Source organism: Lissotriton helveticus, chromosome 3_1 (genome assembly GCF_964261635.1).
Source record: "Lissotriton helveticus chromosome 3_1, aLisHel1.1, whole genome shotgun sequence".
In the NCBI taxonomy this organism is placed as follows: Eukaryota; Metazoa; Chordata; class Amphibia; order Caudata; family Salamandridae; genus Lissotriton; species Lissotriton helveticus.
Window position 1 is genome coordinate 1,225,954,989 of NC_136061.1, and position 17,711 is coordinate 1,225,972,699.

The window sequence follows — 17,711 nt, forward strand, 5'->3', positions numbered from 1 at the left end:
ATACTGTCTGTTCATTTTTTCTGTCTTGCCAACTGTGTGAGAAGGATGAGGAAAGAGTAGCTCCTGTGGGAGTCAAGCTGTTCGAATCTGTTTGCTTAGCCGGCTGGCTTTCAAGTTGGGTGGAAAAATCAGCCATATCTGTGATGCGTCTCCTGGCCTGCAGGGCCTGGTGGAAGACGTTGGCAGAGAAGGAAGGAGGACGCGATGCAAAGGCGCCATTGCTCCTTCCTAGTTCCAGGTTCAACGGCACATGCACAGTCTCGGCGCTGGGCGCTCATGTGTTTGCCGGTCTTTTTTCACCTAGTGATTTTGATGTGGACCGGGAGTATTAGAAACTGGCAGAAACAGTAAGTCCGCATAGCAGAGGTTGTATTGGTCATAACTCAATTGTTGTTGTTCGGACTTGAGTCTACCGAGTAGTGAAGGAGTTTGCTGGTTACACACAGGGCATCTGGTGAGCACTTAGAAGTGCACATGTAGGCATGCACACTTCTATTTCTCCAATTCAGCTGTGTTCACAGCCAGGTTGGAGAAAAGCTGCAGGCTCCCAGGCAGTGTCTCATCTGCAGACCAGGCTGCTCAGACCAATCCAGGCACTGCTCTCATAGCATTAGAGCAGCGTCTGGATTGAGTGGGCAGCTTGTGCCTTCTCAGAGACTGCTGGGATTGAAGGATTAGGCGGCCATCGGAAACGGAGGCAGCAGTACAGAAAGGTCGTTTTTTAAAAATAATTTCCCCCTAAATTTCCCATCCCTCCCACCCCCACCTGTCCCCCACCACCCCACCTGTCCCCCACCCCCCTCTTTCATTCAGCGGGACTTTGCTGCAAACTGGTATAATGGGGAAATATTCAATGAAGAGGCTTCATGTGTGGCTGTTTTCCTCATGGGAGTGTTCCTCTTCTTCTTCCCCACCTACAAAACTGTGCAGAGAGGGTGAGGAGGCCAGGATCAAGTGCCTCTTTAAGGAAGCCCTCGATAATCTCACCCCTGGTAAAGAGAAGAGGTGTGATAGGCTCCCTATTTTACCCTCTGCATCTTCTTACCCATAGGTAGAGTGTGCCAGCATGGAGAAAATCAAGGAAACTTATGTTTTGAAAGAATTATTGCCTGGCTTGATTTTTCATTTTAAGAATAATATGGGGTTTCTGGAAAAGGAAACGCTAGAAAGTTCTGCTCCTGTAGACTTACCAGTGCATCCTTACATTACTGAGGTCCTTCAAAGGGAGTATAAGGATCCTAATAACATTAGTCTTTCATGATTTATGGCTAAATTATATCCCTAGTAACAAACACAGGATCAGCACATCAGCCGACGCACAGACAGTGCAGAGCAGCTATGGTGACCTGCAGCGCTCTGATGGTTCCCTCTGTCGAGGAGGAGCAGGGCAGCCAAGGCAAGAGGCTCAAGGGTCTTGCAGCTCCCAAAGAGGTGACCCTGGAGGACAGGTCACAGACCCGTCCACCTCTCTGCAGAGGCCACAGCTCTACAGGGAGCAGTGGTTCATACTACGGAAGCAAAGGATCCTGAGGGACCCAGACCCGCTGTTTGAGACACCACCCAAGCAGCGAGACATCTTGAGACGAAGGCAGCCCCATTGACTGCAGCAGCAGCATGGAGCCTGCAGTGATTGCCCCCCTGCACCTGGATCTACGTAACGTCAGGGACTACGGGTATCCCTGCTACCTGCACCGGAGGGGCATGGAGAGAGACTTCCTGACCACCGACTGCCTAGCTTGGCTTCCACAGGTGAATTCCTAGTCTCACTGCAAACTCAACAGTTGACTCATCTTGGTGCACAAGCACTTCAATTTGGGCTTCGAGTCGCTATGTTTGGCCATCAACAAACTAAATTGCTTCCTCTGCTGCACCTCAGTGGCCTCTGGCTGCTTCTAGCTGGTGGGGGTGCATCTAAACAGTTTAACCTGCGCCCTCCACAGGTAAAGCAGCTGGTGGCCCTCTGCTGTGGCACCGAACACCTATGCATTCTGGAGTGAATCATCCTCCTCAAGCTGCACTTCCGTCTGGACGCCACCAGGTTACACTACTTCCTGGAACACTATACCCACATTTGACTGTCACATAGAAAGTCTTAATTCGTTGAACCTGCACGGCACCGGGAGGGGCAAATCGCCCAACACAGCTCACCTTGACGAAAGTGTGACTATAGGGAGCTGTCCTCGCTCCCCCCGCCATTTCAAGTTTTGATTTTTAATGAACTCGGTTTCCCTTTGAGAGCAAGTTACTCTACCACATTTTCTCTGAGAATTTACTCAGAAGGGTATCCTCCCTCTACCCTTGGATCAAGGAGGTAGGGCTGGTACCCATGGGATCTTTCTTATGTGAGTCCTGATGAAAGCCGGGGTATTGTAGTTTGCCAGCTGAAACATGTCAACGTTTTTGCAGAGTGGAGGGGTAGGTGACTCATTATAGCCTCCCCTACCACCATCCACTGATCTTCAAGTGACATTTTTACTCTGGACAGGGAATCCATGATTAAAGTTGAATTTGAGATTTCCCTTGGCAGTTTTAAATTAATATTTTTGCACCTATGTTCACTTGTGATCCCATACTCTTTCTACTTACGTGTTGTATTGTCTTCCCCCTCCCAATTGCTCCACCTCCAGCGTTAGTCTGCAAGGAGGTGTCTTAGCAGCCTTATGATGAAGCATGACACAGGTCTCTGTGTGTGAGTGCAGTTTTAAAACCCTTGGGAGATTCCCCCAACCTTAGATCTCAGCGATCACTAGCACGAAGTCCCCTTCTATTTGTGTGTATAAAGTCGTTGCAGGAGGTTGAAGTGGGGCATTATTTCGTCCTACCCCTTATCTTTAGTGTGTGGTGAGTTTTCACCTAACGCCAGAACCTTTGCTACTAGAGTGGCAGAACTGAGTTAATTATTATGAGGCCTTTTTCGACAAAGTTTGAATTGGAATTGTGTTTTGCAAAATGTTTTGCGCACCAACACAAATATGTTTTAAAATAACTTTTGGAATTTCTACAATTTGTAGTATTTCAATAATATATGTTTTTATTTAAACAATGTTTCCTCGATGAACTATTAAACTTAGAAAATAATATCCGTCCCTTCATTATATGTAGCAAAATCTGCCAAATTCTATTCCAATTATTTCGTTTGTTGCTAGTCTTTTGGGTAACTTCATTCACAGAGGATGCAGTTGTTAAATACCCTATTGACCAAAAGATTGATGCAGCATTAAAGAAAGTGTATTCTGGTTCTCATTTGGCCCTATGGGTGGGCATGTATGGATCTTAGGTGGTGCAGTCTTTGACTTCTGACCCAAAGGCACTTTGTAGGTCTTTGAATGATTTCTCAGGTTGTTCCGGTCTCTTGGAGCACATTGAATGATGAGTGGAATATATGTTAGACATTTCCATTGATGTAGTGAGAGCTATGGCCATCTCTGGGGGGGGCAAGTATTGCTGCAAGGAGATATTTGGTGTTGAAAGACTGGCGCACAGACTTGGCGCAAAGGGGCATCTGCTCACTGTATGCCTTTTCAAGGTAACCAATTGTTTAGGGCAGGGCTTGAGGATAAGCTTCACAAGTTGTACAAGGAAAAGAAGCATTGCTCTTTGTTAAAGTAACAGCACCAACACAAAGATGTTTTAAACTAACTTTTGGAATTTTTACATTTTGTAGTATTTCAATAATATTTGTTTTTACTTAAACACAGTGGTTCCTGGATGAACCATTACACTTAGAAAATAATATCATCTTCATGATATGCAGCAAAATCTGCCAAATTTTATACCAATTGTTTGGTTTGTTGCTAGTCTTTTGGGTAGAACTTCATTCACAGAGGATGCAGTTGTTAAATACCCTATTGACAAAAAGATTGATGCAGCATTAAAGAAAGTGTATTCTGGTTCTCATTTGGCCCTATGGGTGGGCATGTATGGATCTTAGGTGGTGCTTCTTTGACTTCTGACCCAAAGGCACTTTGTAGGTCTTTGAATGATTACTCAGATTGTTCTGGTCTCTTGGAGCACATTGAATGATGAGTGGAATATATGTTAGACATTTCTATTGATGTAGTGAGAGCTATGGCCATCTCTGGGGGGGGGCATGTATTGCTGCAAGGAGATATTTGGTGTTGAAAGACTGGCGCATAGACTTGGCGCAAAGGGGCATCTGCTCTCTGTATGCCTTTTCAAGGTAACCAATTGTTTAGGGCAGAGCTTGAGGATAAGCTTCACAAGTTGTTCAAGGAAAAGAAACATTGCTCTTTGTTAAAGTAGCCTTCTGCGGATAAGCAGTCTTTCAAAGCAAAATCTCCTTTTAGACTGTCGTCTTGTAGGTAATCACAACACTTGAAGTGAAGTTTAAATTCAAAAGAGGAAGTGATAAAAAGACAAGATACTAGAAAAAACATCATTGCACATCATAAATAGTCTCTTTCATCCATGTGCATTTAGCACGAACAGACACGACTTCTTATTTCAAAGGAATCACGTAGTGTAGACAAATTCCAGATTTTATTTCTTTTAAAACAAGGTTCTTCACAGCCTGTGAAGAACCTTGTGCAACGATGCAATGACTCTCTGTAACACCTATGGTGGGCAGATTGTCAGATGGGTAATGCTTAAGGAGGATAAGCATTTTACATCAAGTTTGCACTCAAAAATTGATATAGGTTCACAACTACTGTTTTTGGATAACAAAGAGACAATTGTTGATGTGCAGATCGGATATAGCAAATCCCTCTTTCTTTTTTAAATAAAAAGACAAGATCTTCCCCTAAATCTTGGTCCTGACTATATGGAGGCTGGCCAGGAGTTTGTGGTCGGAGGCAGGTTCCATCACTTTCTCCAGGTGTGGGAGGCATCTCCTTCTGATGCATGGGTTCTGGATATAATTCGAGAGGGGTACAAGATAGAATTTGCTTTACTCCCAAGAGACTTGTGGGCCAGACCAACTCCATGGCCTGCCAACAATTAAAAGAGACTCATACTTTACCATGGAATAGATTCTCTTCTACAAGAGCATGCAATCTCAGAGGTTATTGAGGGCAAGGGATCTAACCCATAGTTTTTCTGAGGGAGAAGTCAACGGAGGGCTTTCAAATGATGTGGGACCTATAGGTCCTCAACAGGTTTGTAATACCTCTGCCCTTCAAGATGGAAACACTTCAGATGATAATTCTATTTGTGATCAAGGAACATTTCATATGTACACCGGATCTACAGCATTCCTATCATCATGTTTTGATCCATCAGAAATTCCTCACCTTTTGCATCAGGAAGCAGCATTTTCAGTTCCAAATGTTGCCTTTCAAGCTGAAGTCAGCGCCCTGAGTGTTCACAAAGTGGTGGGTCCCCTGGTGGCCCTGTTTCATCTACAGGGGATTCGTCTGTTTTATTATTTAGACAACTGGCTTGTGCATGCCCCCACAAAGGGGCAATTGTTGAACAATCTGGCATTGGTTTGTTCTTTGATTCAGGATCATGGGTTTCTTCTCAATCAAAGGAAGTGCCAGTTGACCCGTACGAGGATCTGGTTTTCATAGGGGTCAGGTACTGCACAAATCTCAACAAAGTCTTCCTACTGGATGGCAGAGTGGCAGTTTTGAGGACCCTGTCCCAGAGAGTAATCAATTGTCACTCCCTGGCAGTGTGTCGATGATTGAAGCTCCTGGGCCATATGGCAGTGGCAGTCTTCCCGGTACCCTGGGCTTGCTTTAATCTTTGCTCTCTGTGGTATCATCTGCGTTACTTTTGGGACCCAAAGTCAGGGGACTTTGATGTGTTAGTTCCCGGAGGCAATCAAGATTTTTATAGTGGTAGGTTTTGCGAGTATCCCTGTCCAAGGGGGTGCTTTGCGGCTGGATCCTCCAAATCTTCTCACAACAGATGACAGTTCTTTTGGTTGGAGGGCTAGTCTGTGGGGTTTGGTAGCTGCTCATGAAAGTAGATTCTGCAAGAGAGCATATGTTCCTCCAATTGGAGGGAGTTCATGGCTATGTACAGGGATGCAATTGGATTTAGCCAACATCTTGTTGGGCACAACCTGGAGATCTGATTAGACAATCTGGTGGCAGTGGCATATCTGAACCGTCAGGGGGTGTACCTGGTCCAGTTCCTTGAATTCCATAGCTACCAGCTTTTTTTCAGTAGGAAGAGATTCACTTGCAATCTCTGGTAGTGGTCCATATCTGGGGCGTTGACAACGGAGTAGTAGATTCCCTTAGTCGGTTTTCTCCTCCTCCCAAGAGCTATCTTTGACCAAAAGGGTCTTTTGTCAGCTGTGCAAGAGGGTTGGTGTACCCTTTCTGGACCTCTTTGCTTCCCTGCACAATGCGCAAGTGCCCAGGTTTTATTCTCGGTATCCAAAAGAGGGGGCACTGAGAATGAAAGCCCTGTCTCTGCTGGGACAGATCGACTGTTGTATGCATTCCCACCTGTTCCTCTAATTTCCTAGCCATTGACCACGATATTGAGGGAGCACAGGGTGATGATAGTGGTGGTCACCTACACTCATGGTTTCCCATGCTCAGATCACTAGCGGTTCAGGGTCCTTGGTTGATCCTGTGTCTCCCTCTCCCCTTAGGGCATCTTTCTTTCTGTATCCTCAGAAACGTTGTCTCTTGGTTTGGAAATTGAAAGGGGCTTGCAGTGCAGGGGCCTGTCCTGCCACTATGCAGTAGCAATTCAGCAGTACCGAAAACCTTCTACTTATGAGCGATGTTGGGGTCAGCTTTTAGAAGTGGTGTTTGCCTCTACAAATGTCTCCTCTTGAATGTCATCTGAATGATGTTCTGCAGTTTTTGTGGGAAGGTTTCGAAAATATTTTGTCTGTCTACCTTGAGAGCATTCAGGTTTTCTTGGGGTAACTTGACTGATGCAGAGGATTTGATGTTGAGGTTGTTGCAGAGTTATTCTCTGGCCGCACCATAAAACCTTTATTTCCCTTATGGGATCTCCCCCTGGTGCAGAAGACATTGGCCTCCAATCCTTTTGAGCCTTTGGAAACAATCGATGTTAAATTCATAACCTTTAAGGTGGTACTTCTAGTGGAAATAACTTCAGCCAGGCAAATTGGAAAACTTGGAGCTCTTACGGCAAGGGTTTTTTTGTCTTTTTTTGATGATGTGGTGGTTCTTTGTCTGGGTTCCAAAGTGGTTTCCCTGTTCCATAAGTCCGAGGAGGTTATTATTCCAGCCTTGAATGCAGAAGAGTGTTCCGATTTGGTAGTTCAATGTTGACTCTTGGATTTTAAGAGGGTGCTTTTGTTATCTGGATAGGACTAAGGGCCAGATGTAGGTAGCCAAATACCGGTCGGTAACGGCCTGAAATCGGTAAAATTGGCCGTTACCGACCGGTATAGCGAGAACGAGATGTAGGTAACAAAAAAAGACCGAATCGGTAAATATGAATCGGTAAATTACAGACTCGGTATTTACCGAGTACATAATTACCGAATCGTAATTTACCGATACGATAATTACCGAGTCCTTATTCACCGATTCGGTAAATAAGAAATCGGAAAACATGTCCATCGAGATGTAGGAAAGGCGAAAAATACCGAATTCATCGAAATTCGGTATTTAAGAGTCGGTATTTACCATGGACTAAAAGCAGGTGGTAACCATGTGCATGCTATAAAAAAGGGCCCAAAATGCAACAGTTTTGGCAAAATGGCGGCACTCTATGTGATTGCGAGGAGGCGAAGGCTACAGGCTGCAGGTCTGAGGGTATGGCAAAGGGAGGAGCAGGTATACAGGCAGAGGATCACTCTGTTCCAATTGACTGAGCCTGAGATACTCCAGAGGTACAGGCTGCACCCCACTACCATCATGGACCTAATAAGGGACCTCCACCCATACCTGGATCATCCAACACCCAGGGCCCACGCCATCCCTCCCCATGTCCAGGTGCTGTGTAGCATACACCTGCTTGCCTCTGAGAGCTACCAGAGTGTGATAGCTGCAGTAGGACGTGTATCCCAGAGCTGTCTGTCCCGTTTTTTCAGGAAATTCCTGGATGTCATGACTCAGAGAATGGGACACTACATACAGTTCCCTGACACACCTGCGGAATTTGCCAAAACTAAAACAGACTTCTATGGACTGGCACACTTCCCGCATGTGATAGGCTGCATTGATGGCACCCACATTCCCCTATGCCCACCTGCAGCCACCGAACACATATACAGAAACCGTAAGTCGACGCACTCCATCAACGTGCAGGTGATATGCAATGCAGGGATCATCATCACCGACATAGTTGCCAAATTCCCTGGCAGCACACACGACTCCTACATATTCCAGAACAGCGGAATATACACCCGGCTACTGAATGGAGATTTTGGAGATGGATATGTGCTAGGTAAAAATGTTGTACACACCCTGAAATGGATCTCATCTAAATGTGAAATGTGAATGTAAATCATGTACCTCTCCTTCTCTCCCAGGTGACAGTGCATATGCCCTGCGTTCCTTTGTGCTGACACCGTACCTCAACCCAACCAACAGAGCAGAAAGGCGTTACAATGTGGCACACAGGTCCACCCGCAACATAGTGGAGAGAACCTTTGGACTCTTGAAGAGCAGGTTCCGTTGCCTCCACAAAAGTGGAGGTGCGCGACAGTACACCCCCATCCTGTGTTGCAAAATAATAGTCACCTGTGCCATTTTGCACAATCTTGCTACCAAGGAAGGCACAGAGGTGGAGTTGACACATCATGAGAACATAGATGACGACCAAGAACATACAGGGCCCCAGGCAACAGGACCTGCCGCACTAGATGGTAGATTCAGACGGACAGAAATAACACGACGATATTTCTAGGTAAAGTATGACACATACACAGGTATACTTCATGACATGAGTAGTTTAATCAGCACTACCTCACCATAGTCACATCTGAAGTGGATCCATAAATGTACGTCAATGTCACTGGCTGCACATTCTCAGTTTCAGTCACTGTGTGCAGTTGAGTCTGTCTCCCGCATAGGTCATGCTTGCGTCCTCGCACTACATTGCGGGATTTTGGTGCCTGTCCTTCAGTTACCCTGCTGGTGCCTGACTCCGCATGGCTGTGCCTGCCGCTCTGGCGCACCTCCGGTACAGGTGTACTGGAGCCACTCCTGCTGGTTGACCCCCCAGTCTCCTCCACACCTGTGTCACCAGCATTGCCTGTGTTGGAGTTCAACATCTGCTCCATCGCAGAGGTCACTCTATCCATGCCCCGTGTTAAGTCCGTGCAGCAGTGCTCTATTGCTTCCTGCATTGAAATGGAGCGTCTGCAGAGGAGTGCTGTATTGGTTGCGAACCTATTCACGGCCTTTGTCTGTTGGCGCATGTCATGTTGTTCCCTGGCACGCTGGAGATGATCCCTGTCCAACTTGTCGGAGAGAACTCCCATGTAGGTTAAGATGTCTGTGATTCCTTGTGCAATCACCTCCAGGCTAGATGCCATTTGGCTTATGCCTTTGTCCATGTTGGACATTTTGGTGTTCAAACAGCGAACCTGCCTATGCATGGCTTGCAGTGATTTGGCCTGCTGGCGTTGTACTTTCACCATCATGCCCTCCAGGCCACAGAAGACGCTCTCCCCTTCCTGGCCCTCCCCACCCTCACGTGCCCTCCTGCCAAGGACACTGGTGCGCGCTGCGCCTGCAGCAATAGTTGGTCTTGGCCTGTCAGCCACTGGTGCACTCTTTTGGGGGACATCTTCCTCATCCTCTGATTCAGAGGTCTGCAGGATCCTCTGTGGGGGCTCCGCATGGCTACTTTCCCCTCCCAGCATGGACCCTCTGGACATTGCACTGGGTGTGTCTGTGATGTCAGGAGTTCCAAACAACAGAGGGGACATTGGGACAGGTGTAGTGGGTGGGTTTGGAGATGATGGCTCATGGGTGGGATCGTTCCCTCCTTCTCCTGCGCTGTGACAACTTTTCCTCTTTTCTTTCTCCCCTCTTTTAGTTGGTGCTGCCCTCCCTCGGCGGTGCTGAACTGCGTGACGACTCTCCTGTGGAATCAAATTGACATAGGGTCAATGTTGTTGTTTGTCTGTGTGTGGTTCTTAATTAAATAGTCTGCACACCTTTGCACAGTCCACATTGCTTGTTTTGTGATGTGTGTGGCATGCCTTGCTGAGTCATGTGTGGTGTACTTAGCATCTATGTATACATGACTACGTCTACCATGATGCATTGCTGCCACAAAATCTGAATTCTTCTGCAGTGTGATGTATGTACACAGTGGGGTATAGGGTTGGGTTGCTGGGGGTGCATGTGGGAACATGCCTCTTACCTTGTTTCTTGGCTGCTTTCGCTGTGCTATCCAGGTCTCCTATCCCATGATGCATTCTGTCTCAATGGTGGTTTCCACTAGCTCCTCTATTGGTGTCAGTTTTGGGGCTTTGCTCCTGCCACCTCCAGTCAAACCCGCATCCTTTTCCTGTGCAGCTATTTTTTTCTTCGTCACGATGCGCAGGTCATACCACCTCTTACGGATGTCCTCAATCTCCCGGTGGGTGACACCAATGGCATTGACTTTTACCTGAATGGCTATCCAAATGTTCCTCTTCACAGTCTCTGCAACATGCAGAGACTGTCTCCCAAATATTTGGCTGTACTTGCTCACCATTTCATCCACAGCCACCTGAAGTTCCTCTGGGCTGAACTTCAGCTTCCTTTTCCTCTCACAACCATCCTTTTGGCCTTCCTGTGCCTCCATTCTTTCACTCTGCTTGCCTGTGGATGCTCTGCTCCTCTCTCCTCTGAAGAATTGTTTGTTCTGTTGGTTTCCACCTGCATGGGTGTGGCCACTCCCAGGTACTGGGGTGGGGTGCTTCACTCTCATTGGTTGGATTCACAGGGTCTTGGTTGTGGGGTGTGTAGGCTGTCCCTGATTGGTTGGCAGGCTCACATGGCGTGTTTCAAACTCCCGATTCGGTAATTACCGAATTGGTGAATTCCGAATCGGTAAATTCCGATTCGGCTTTTTCTGATTCGGTGAATCCCATTCATTCCTATGGGCCATGTGGCCCATAGGGATCCTTGGGTTTCACCGATTCGGAAAAAGCCGAATCGGATTATTCCGATTCGGTAATTACCGATTTTGGTTACCGAGTCATAACGATTCGGTTACTTTTACCGATTTTTTTCCTACATACCATTTACCGATTCAGGAATACCGATTCGGTATGAGTCGGTATTTATGAATCGGTAAATGGAAATTACCTACATCTGGCCCCAAGTCTTTTTGCCAGACAGATTCTTTGTTTGTGTCATTTGGAGCCTCGGCTAAAGGAGATAAGGCTTCCTCTTTGCCCATCAGTAGATGGATAAAGCAATCGATTTGTTTGACCTATGCTCTGTCTGGGACTACTTCCCTGATTGAAATGCATGGTAGATCATGTTTGTGTAACATTAAGGCTAGCAGGATGTTTTGTGTGATGATGATAATCTTGGGCTGGGTGTTTTGCTGGCTGCTGTTTCTTAAGCCTGCCTGGTTTGTGTTCTGAATAAATCACTGTAGGATGCCACATTCTTATAAGTGATCTCTCTGTGAGTTTTTGTTCTTCTCTTGGGCTTGGATATTCCTCGCTAGTGATGCGGACAAGGGGTACCTGGTGGCAATGTCTCAATACTTATTGATAATCTTCATTACTCCTGGTCCAGTTGTCCTTGTCCGATTCATAACTCCCTCCATCCTGAATTGTCAGCCTTCACATGGATTGCTTTGTAGTTCAGACAGAATGCTAGGTAGATATTGCCTATGCAGACTCCAGCACGAATGGGAGGGGCAATATCTACAGGCATTCTTCTGTTCTTTTTTTCTGTGTGGCGAGATGGTAACAGCTCGTTGGTAGCGAAGGGGATGAAGAAAACCGGACCAAGAGAAATGGAGATTTAATGGGATATTATGTAAGGATCAAAACACAGACACTGGGGCCTGGTTAGCAGAGTACTGGGGTGCAGAGTCAACAAAAAATATACCATCATTCCACCAAAAACATGGGGGTGACGCTGCAAAAAAAGGCATTACCACATAGAGTTTGCCATCCCATACAATTTTGCCTTATATATTAACACACTGCTCTTAGCAGGTGGAACATGTACGTCTGGGTCTTTGGGGGGTGCACAGGGTGAAGGAGCAGGGCAGGGGAGCAGCAGAAGGAGAGGGAAGTAGTTTTCTAGTGGGGGGATCATTGTATGCTACATCGCTAGAAAGAAAGATATGAAATTAATCTTGGTGGCTGCTGCTGTCAAAGACTTGTGCGATATTTCTGGCTGAAATTACCCGACTGTAAACATCGGTTGTGCTTCTCCCGCACCTGGTACAACCTGGTGTGGAAAAACCGACCCTCTAGCAATCAGGCAGGGCAGAATTCCATGAGATAACTCTGCTCCGTCTGAATAGTAATCAGCCACTGGATGTGATAACAGGAAAAAGTGAATGAAAAAAACATGCACCCACCCACATGTTCGTAAGAGACCTGTATTGCTTATTTATATAGAATATGAAAACCAAAATAGCATTATCTTTGCCTTGAGACAAATATTGTATCACTTAGAACCTCTTTCATAGTGCCTCTTTAATACTGCAGGGGCCAGTTCCGAGATTTACTGACCTACCAGGCTTCGACACGATAAAGGGAACATGATGTGCTCCAGGTTTTTCAGAAGGACAGTTTGCCTAATGAACTTAATCAAATTATCCAGATGAAGATCTACAGGAAAAAATATGCAGCAATCAGTACAGAAAGACTAATTCTCTTTTTACCCACACCAGTGGTAAATCTCACCTTTGGATTTACCAATGCCCGCAGTAGCAGTTCTTCTAATGGGGAGAGTTGGCAGGGGAGTCTAGGCCAATAAATGTTGCACCTATAATGTGCACCGTGATCAGTTATTCTGCTGTGAATTAAGACAGACATTTCAGTACACCCTAATAGAAAGATATGATGAAATGCCGTCACAAAAAGAAAATTGGCAGATATCAATCAGCCCAGTCATAGCAGAGCTCTCTTTAATGGCAGAGGCGGCTTTTGACTGACAAGCGCTTCATTATCATCACTTCATTTGTCAACTGGAAAACCTGGTTCCACATTAGGAAGCACTGTTATCTCACAACTGTAAAATCTGAATTTTGTATATACGGTCTATGGGAGCAGCCAAAACTGCAAGCTGATTTTCGCTCATCATGGGCAAAGCTGGTGTCATGTTGACAAACCCTGTTTTGATGGACTCTGATGGACCCATTTCAAGTGGGCCAGAATTCACGCCAGTGATTCCCTGTCCCCAAGTTACAAATTCCAAGTTGATTTGGTGATTCAAAGGTGCAGAAATACTCCTGACCACATATTTGTTTGGCAAGCATGCAGGTATCTGTCTTTTCACCCAATTTCGTTATGTTTTCTCTTATTTTCTGCCGCATTATCCAACAGACATTTCATCAAGTTTCTACAGGTGAGGTCTCAGGTTGAAAAACTCTGTTCCTGCAATTGCTGTGCTCTGAATGGGACGCTTACACCCTGTTACCAGCCCAGAGGGGTAACAAGTCCAGATGTAATGACGGCCATGTTTGGTTAGTATTTTTCCGAGGATTGGATCAAGTAAGAGATATTAACAGGATATGTGATGGAAATATTACAAATAGTGAATACATGGAAGTGATTTATTTTTAGGTGCTTGTGAGAAATTAGCTTATGGATCTGATGCTTATTTAAGAGGCTTGTCCTAATGGTTTGCACCCAGTTGAAATGTGCAGTTTGCCCACTAATAGACAGACAAATGTGAAGGAAGGACAAGATAGCAAAAGAGCATATAGAAGGCGGTACCGGTACCATGCAGTGAAAGACCACTATTTTTCAACAATGCCACAATCCTAAATTAATGCATCGTTTGACTCCAGATAACTCGATCTCTCCATAGTGGAAACTGAATTCATCATACACAAGTCATTTCTAGTGGATGCACTTGTGACAAGTAGAATTTTGGACAATGGACCATTGCTGATATTTGAAAGAAATAAGACAAAAATGCTTGTTACATTAAAATACCATGCAACATCAGTGGGTATCATCAGTCACCAACACTCTGTTCCCAGGTAAAAGTGGATTCCCCTGGAGTGTGTGCTTAGCAATTCAGCAGATGCCCAAAGGCACATTTTTATTCTCTTTGATCAAGATGAAGCCTCCTAAAACAGAATAAGATAAAGTTTCATCAAGTAAGTTGTTCCTGATTTGTATCTTAATTTTGTTTATGTCAGAAGATCCTATCACGCTACCTATTAATCCTCACCCTTAGTATGATTGAAAGAGTTCTGAATAAATAAATACATTTTACTAGTGAGCTTCTAAAACTCTCTCATGTTGAATTTTATTTACTAAAATATTTTACTGTGGGTGATAGAGTAGAATAATTTAACGTAAATAAATGCCACGATTTACACTAGACATTAACATGAAAATGCTTAATATAATGAAACATAGGAAAATGTTTTGTTTTTTAAACATGCAAAATAAACGTGCTGCATGATTTTTGCAGTAAGCACTATCGTAATTATACTACTAGGCTAGGCGAGGGCCTCCATGCTCTACCTTTCAGTTAATTTACTTCTTTAATAAATAAATGCTTTCAGGAAATGCTGAACTCTACAGTATGATTTGATAAATGATTCACATTTGACTAGTTTAAATGTGTCATCTCTATGGAATGTGCTGACTTTAAAAAGGTATTTCTTCTTTTCCTAAGCTACATCTTCTCATCGTTTTTAGTGAGTTTCCTAGCTGCCGCATAGTCACAATGCTGAATAGTGTATTAAAGCAATAATACTTGTTACATATGCTTTATGTTTTACAATGTATGTGCTCATAGTTAGAATGAAGGCAGTGCAGTTCAGTCCAGACCAATCTTCTGTGACTTGCACTTTCTCCCTTAGCACATTTTACCCTATTCCCAGTAGCGGTAGGTGGTGGGAGTAGCTGCCAAGCGGTGATGTGGGGAGGGGGAGGGGCAGGGTGGGGGGTAGTAATCTATGGATTACGGAGGATTACAAGTAACTAAACATATAAATAAATAAATAAAAAATTGTTGCGTACACTGCATCGCATTTGTGGATGCAGTGCGCGCAACGAAATTTGTTTTATTTAGTTATATGTTTGCTTACCTGTAATCCTCCGTAATCCATAGATTACTACCCCCCACCCTTCACCTCCCCCTCCCCACGTCACCGCCTGGCAGCTACTCCCACCACCGATCACTACTGCCTATTCTGTGTAAGATACTGCTGACAGTGATCTCTGTCACCTACTACTTTGTGGGTGTCTATTTCCTTTAACGGTTATAGCTATTACTGTGACTATGTATGTTTTTTAGTTTAACTTTGTTGTTACTGCAACTGTTTGCTGATCCTGATTTGAGAATAGAGACTCAGATTAGTTTTTGTTTCTCCTCTTCATGAAGAGTTTGGCTTCAATCTGATTCTTCAATGCTCCTTTAAATGTTTTTCTCTTCCAAAAGGACTCTTTATGGGTTCTGGTAGGTTATAATGCCCTTAGATTAGATTAGGGATTAATTTCCTTCATGGATCATGCTGTACTTTACTTGATTGATTCTAACAATTACTTTTCTTGATATTTCTGTAATCAGATTTCTCTGATTTATTAATTAAAAATAAAATAAAAAACAAACACTGAACTCTTATCGTTAAATAAAGGTTTTCGAACTAATCCTAAACTCATTGACTGAACTAAATTAATACATTTATGAAGTCTATTGAGATGTTTTGTATTGATGCTCCATTCTAAAATAATGGCAAAGATCCATTGCAGAGAAGACGATTTCAGTGCAGAGCTGGAGACTTTGGCAACGAGGATGGGACTCGGAGTCACGATGTGGTGATGTGTGGCGTGGAACACCTCAACAAGGCGAGAGCTGGATCAGATTTACAGCGGAAGAATTTGGAGGCGGGGTTGTGAGCAGGTTGAAGCAGTCTTCTTATCCAAGGAGATTGGATATGCGGTCTTGTAGCAAGGAGACTGTCATGAGACAAAAGGCTGTGCGATCGTCGATTTCAGGAGACTTGAAGTACGTCATTGCAGTCTCAGGTCCAGGAGTCTGCCTCAGGCTGAGAAGCTGAGCTGTTGCGCTTTATTCAATTGTTGACGTTACAGAGAGTGTATGCTAACTGTGGGTGGAGAACTCTGCTCCGCCCTTGGAGGGTGCGGAGCTGTGCCTACTCCGCGTTCTGCTGAGATCGCGGAGTAGGCAAAATTCTGCACACTCCGCAATGGAGCGGAGTTGGCCCGCCGCCTGCCTCCACCCCCTATTAAGATATACCTTAAGAGCACATTATAACAATTAATAATTACTTACCTTAACCACAGCGTCCCCGGGCTGCTCTCCTCCTGTCTTCCTCCGCATTCGTATACACCTTAAGAACACTGTGCATGCGCGCGCCTGCACTTGGGCATTTCTTTGCGCAGTTATCTTAAGCTGTATACGAATACAGAGGAAGAGAGCAGGCCGGTATGCCATGGTTTAGGTGTGTGTTTTTTTATTGTTTTAATGTACTCTTAAGATATATCTTAATATGGGGGTGGAGGCGGGCGGCTACGCAGAGTTCCACGGAGTTTGTTGCCAACTCTGTGGCACTCCGTGTAGCCCTGCTATGCACACTACGCCTAGGGTTAGTGTACACACAGTTCATCAGCAGATTCAGGCGGCGCACTCAAGGTATGTGCTAACATTCTAATTCAGAGCTCGGAGGAACGACTATTCGCCCTCTAGCTATAAACTCCTCATTTTCACTTGCAGGCCAGTTGAAGGGGTGCAGAGCAATGTCCACTCGCCCTCTAGCTCGCCTGTTGAGTTACGATCTGCGCATGTGTGAGACTCTTTAGTGAGATTGCCCAGATTACAATCAACATCTAGACAGCTCATTTGTTTTTCGTCATTCGTGCTACTTCTCTCGGTTTTGAATTTGGGGAGCGCGGAAGAACGTCCTTTCCGTCCTCCAGCTTCTTGTTTGGCTTACCAAGCTCAAAAACAGTTCAGCAGTGGAATTCCTAATTGGTTTGTCTTATGTCAAGGTGGTTTTGAGATAGTCTCATTGTAAAGCATTATTGAATGAGACTAGTGGGTCTCCCTACCATTATTTTGCTGTTGCCTCCTGTGCTTTTGCTGGTCTAGATGCTTTGGGCACTTTGCCACTGCTGTTCAGTGCCAAAGTGCAAGTGCTCCCTTTTGTAAATTGTTGTTATGGATTAGTGATTCCATGATTTGTTATTTGATTTACTTGTCAGACCCTAGTGCAGTCCACCATGTGTGCCCAGGGCCTGTAAATTAAATGCTGCTGGTGGGCTTGCTGGCTATAAAATATTTCACAAGCCAAGAGCTACAGGCAGAGGTGATGGAATTGGCGTTCTGTTTAAAGATAGTTGGGACTTTGTCCCTATGGGTATTGATGTAATGGAGGGGTTTGAGCTCTTGGGGTTCCCTTTAAAGAACCCCAGAGGGCATCTATTGGATGGCATAGCTTGCTATAGACTCCTGGGTGCAGTCAATCCACTTCAGTTGCAGGCGTTGATTGACATCTTTAATAATATGGCTCTTACTCATTCTAGATTGCTCATTGTAGGGGACTTTAATTTATGGACAAACAGGACCTTAGACACAGGATATAACAACCTCCTTCAATCCCATGAAAACCTAGACCTACTACAAAGGGTTGTA

The 17,711-nt window shown here is 44.9% G+C and overlaps 1 pseudogene; it reads left to right on the forward strand.

The window, feature by feature from the left end:
* Positions 1 to 1,338: 1,338 nt before the first annotated feature.
* LOC144824231 (cyclin-O protein B pseudogene) lies at positions 1,339 to 2,096 on the forward strand (annotated as a pseudogene).
* Positions 2,097 to 17,711: the final 15,615 nt, after the last annotated feature.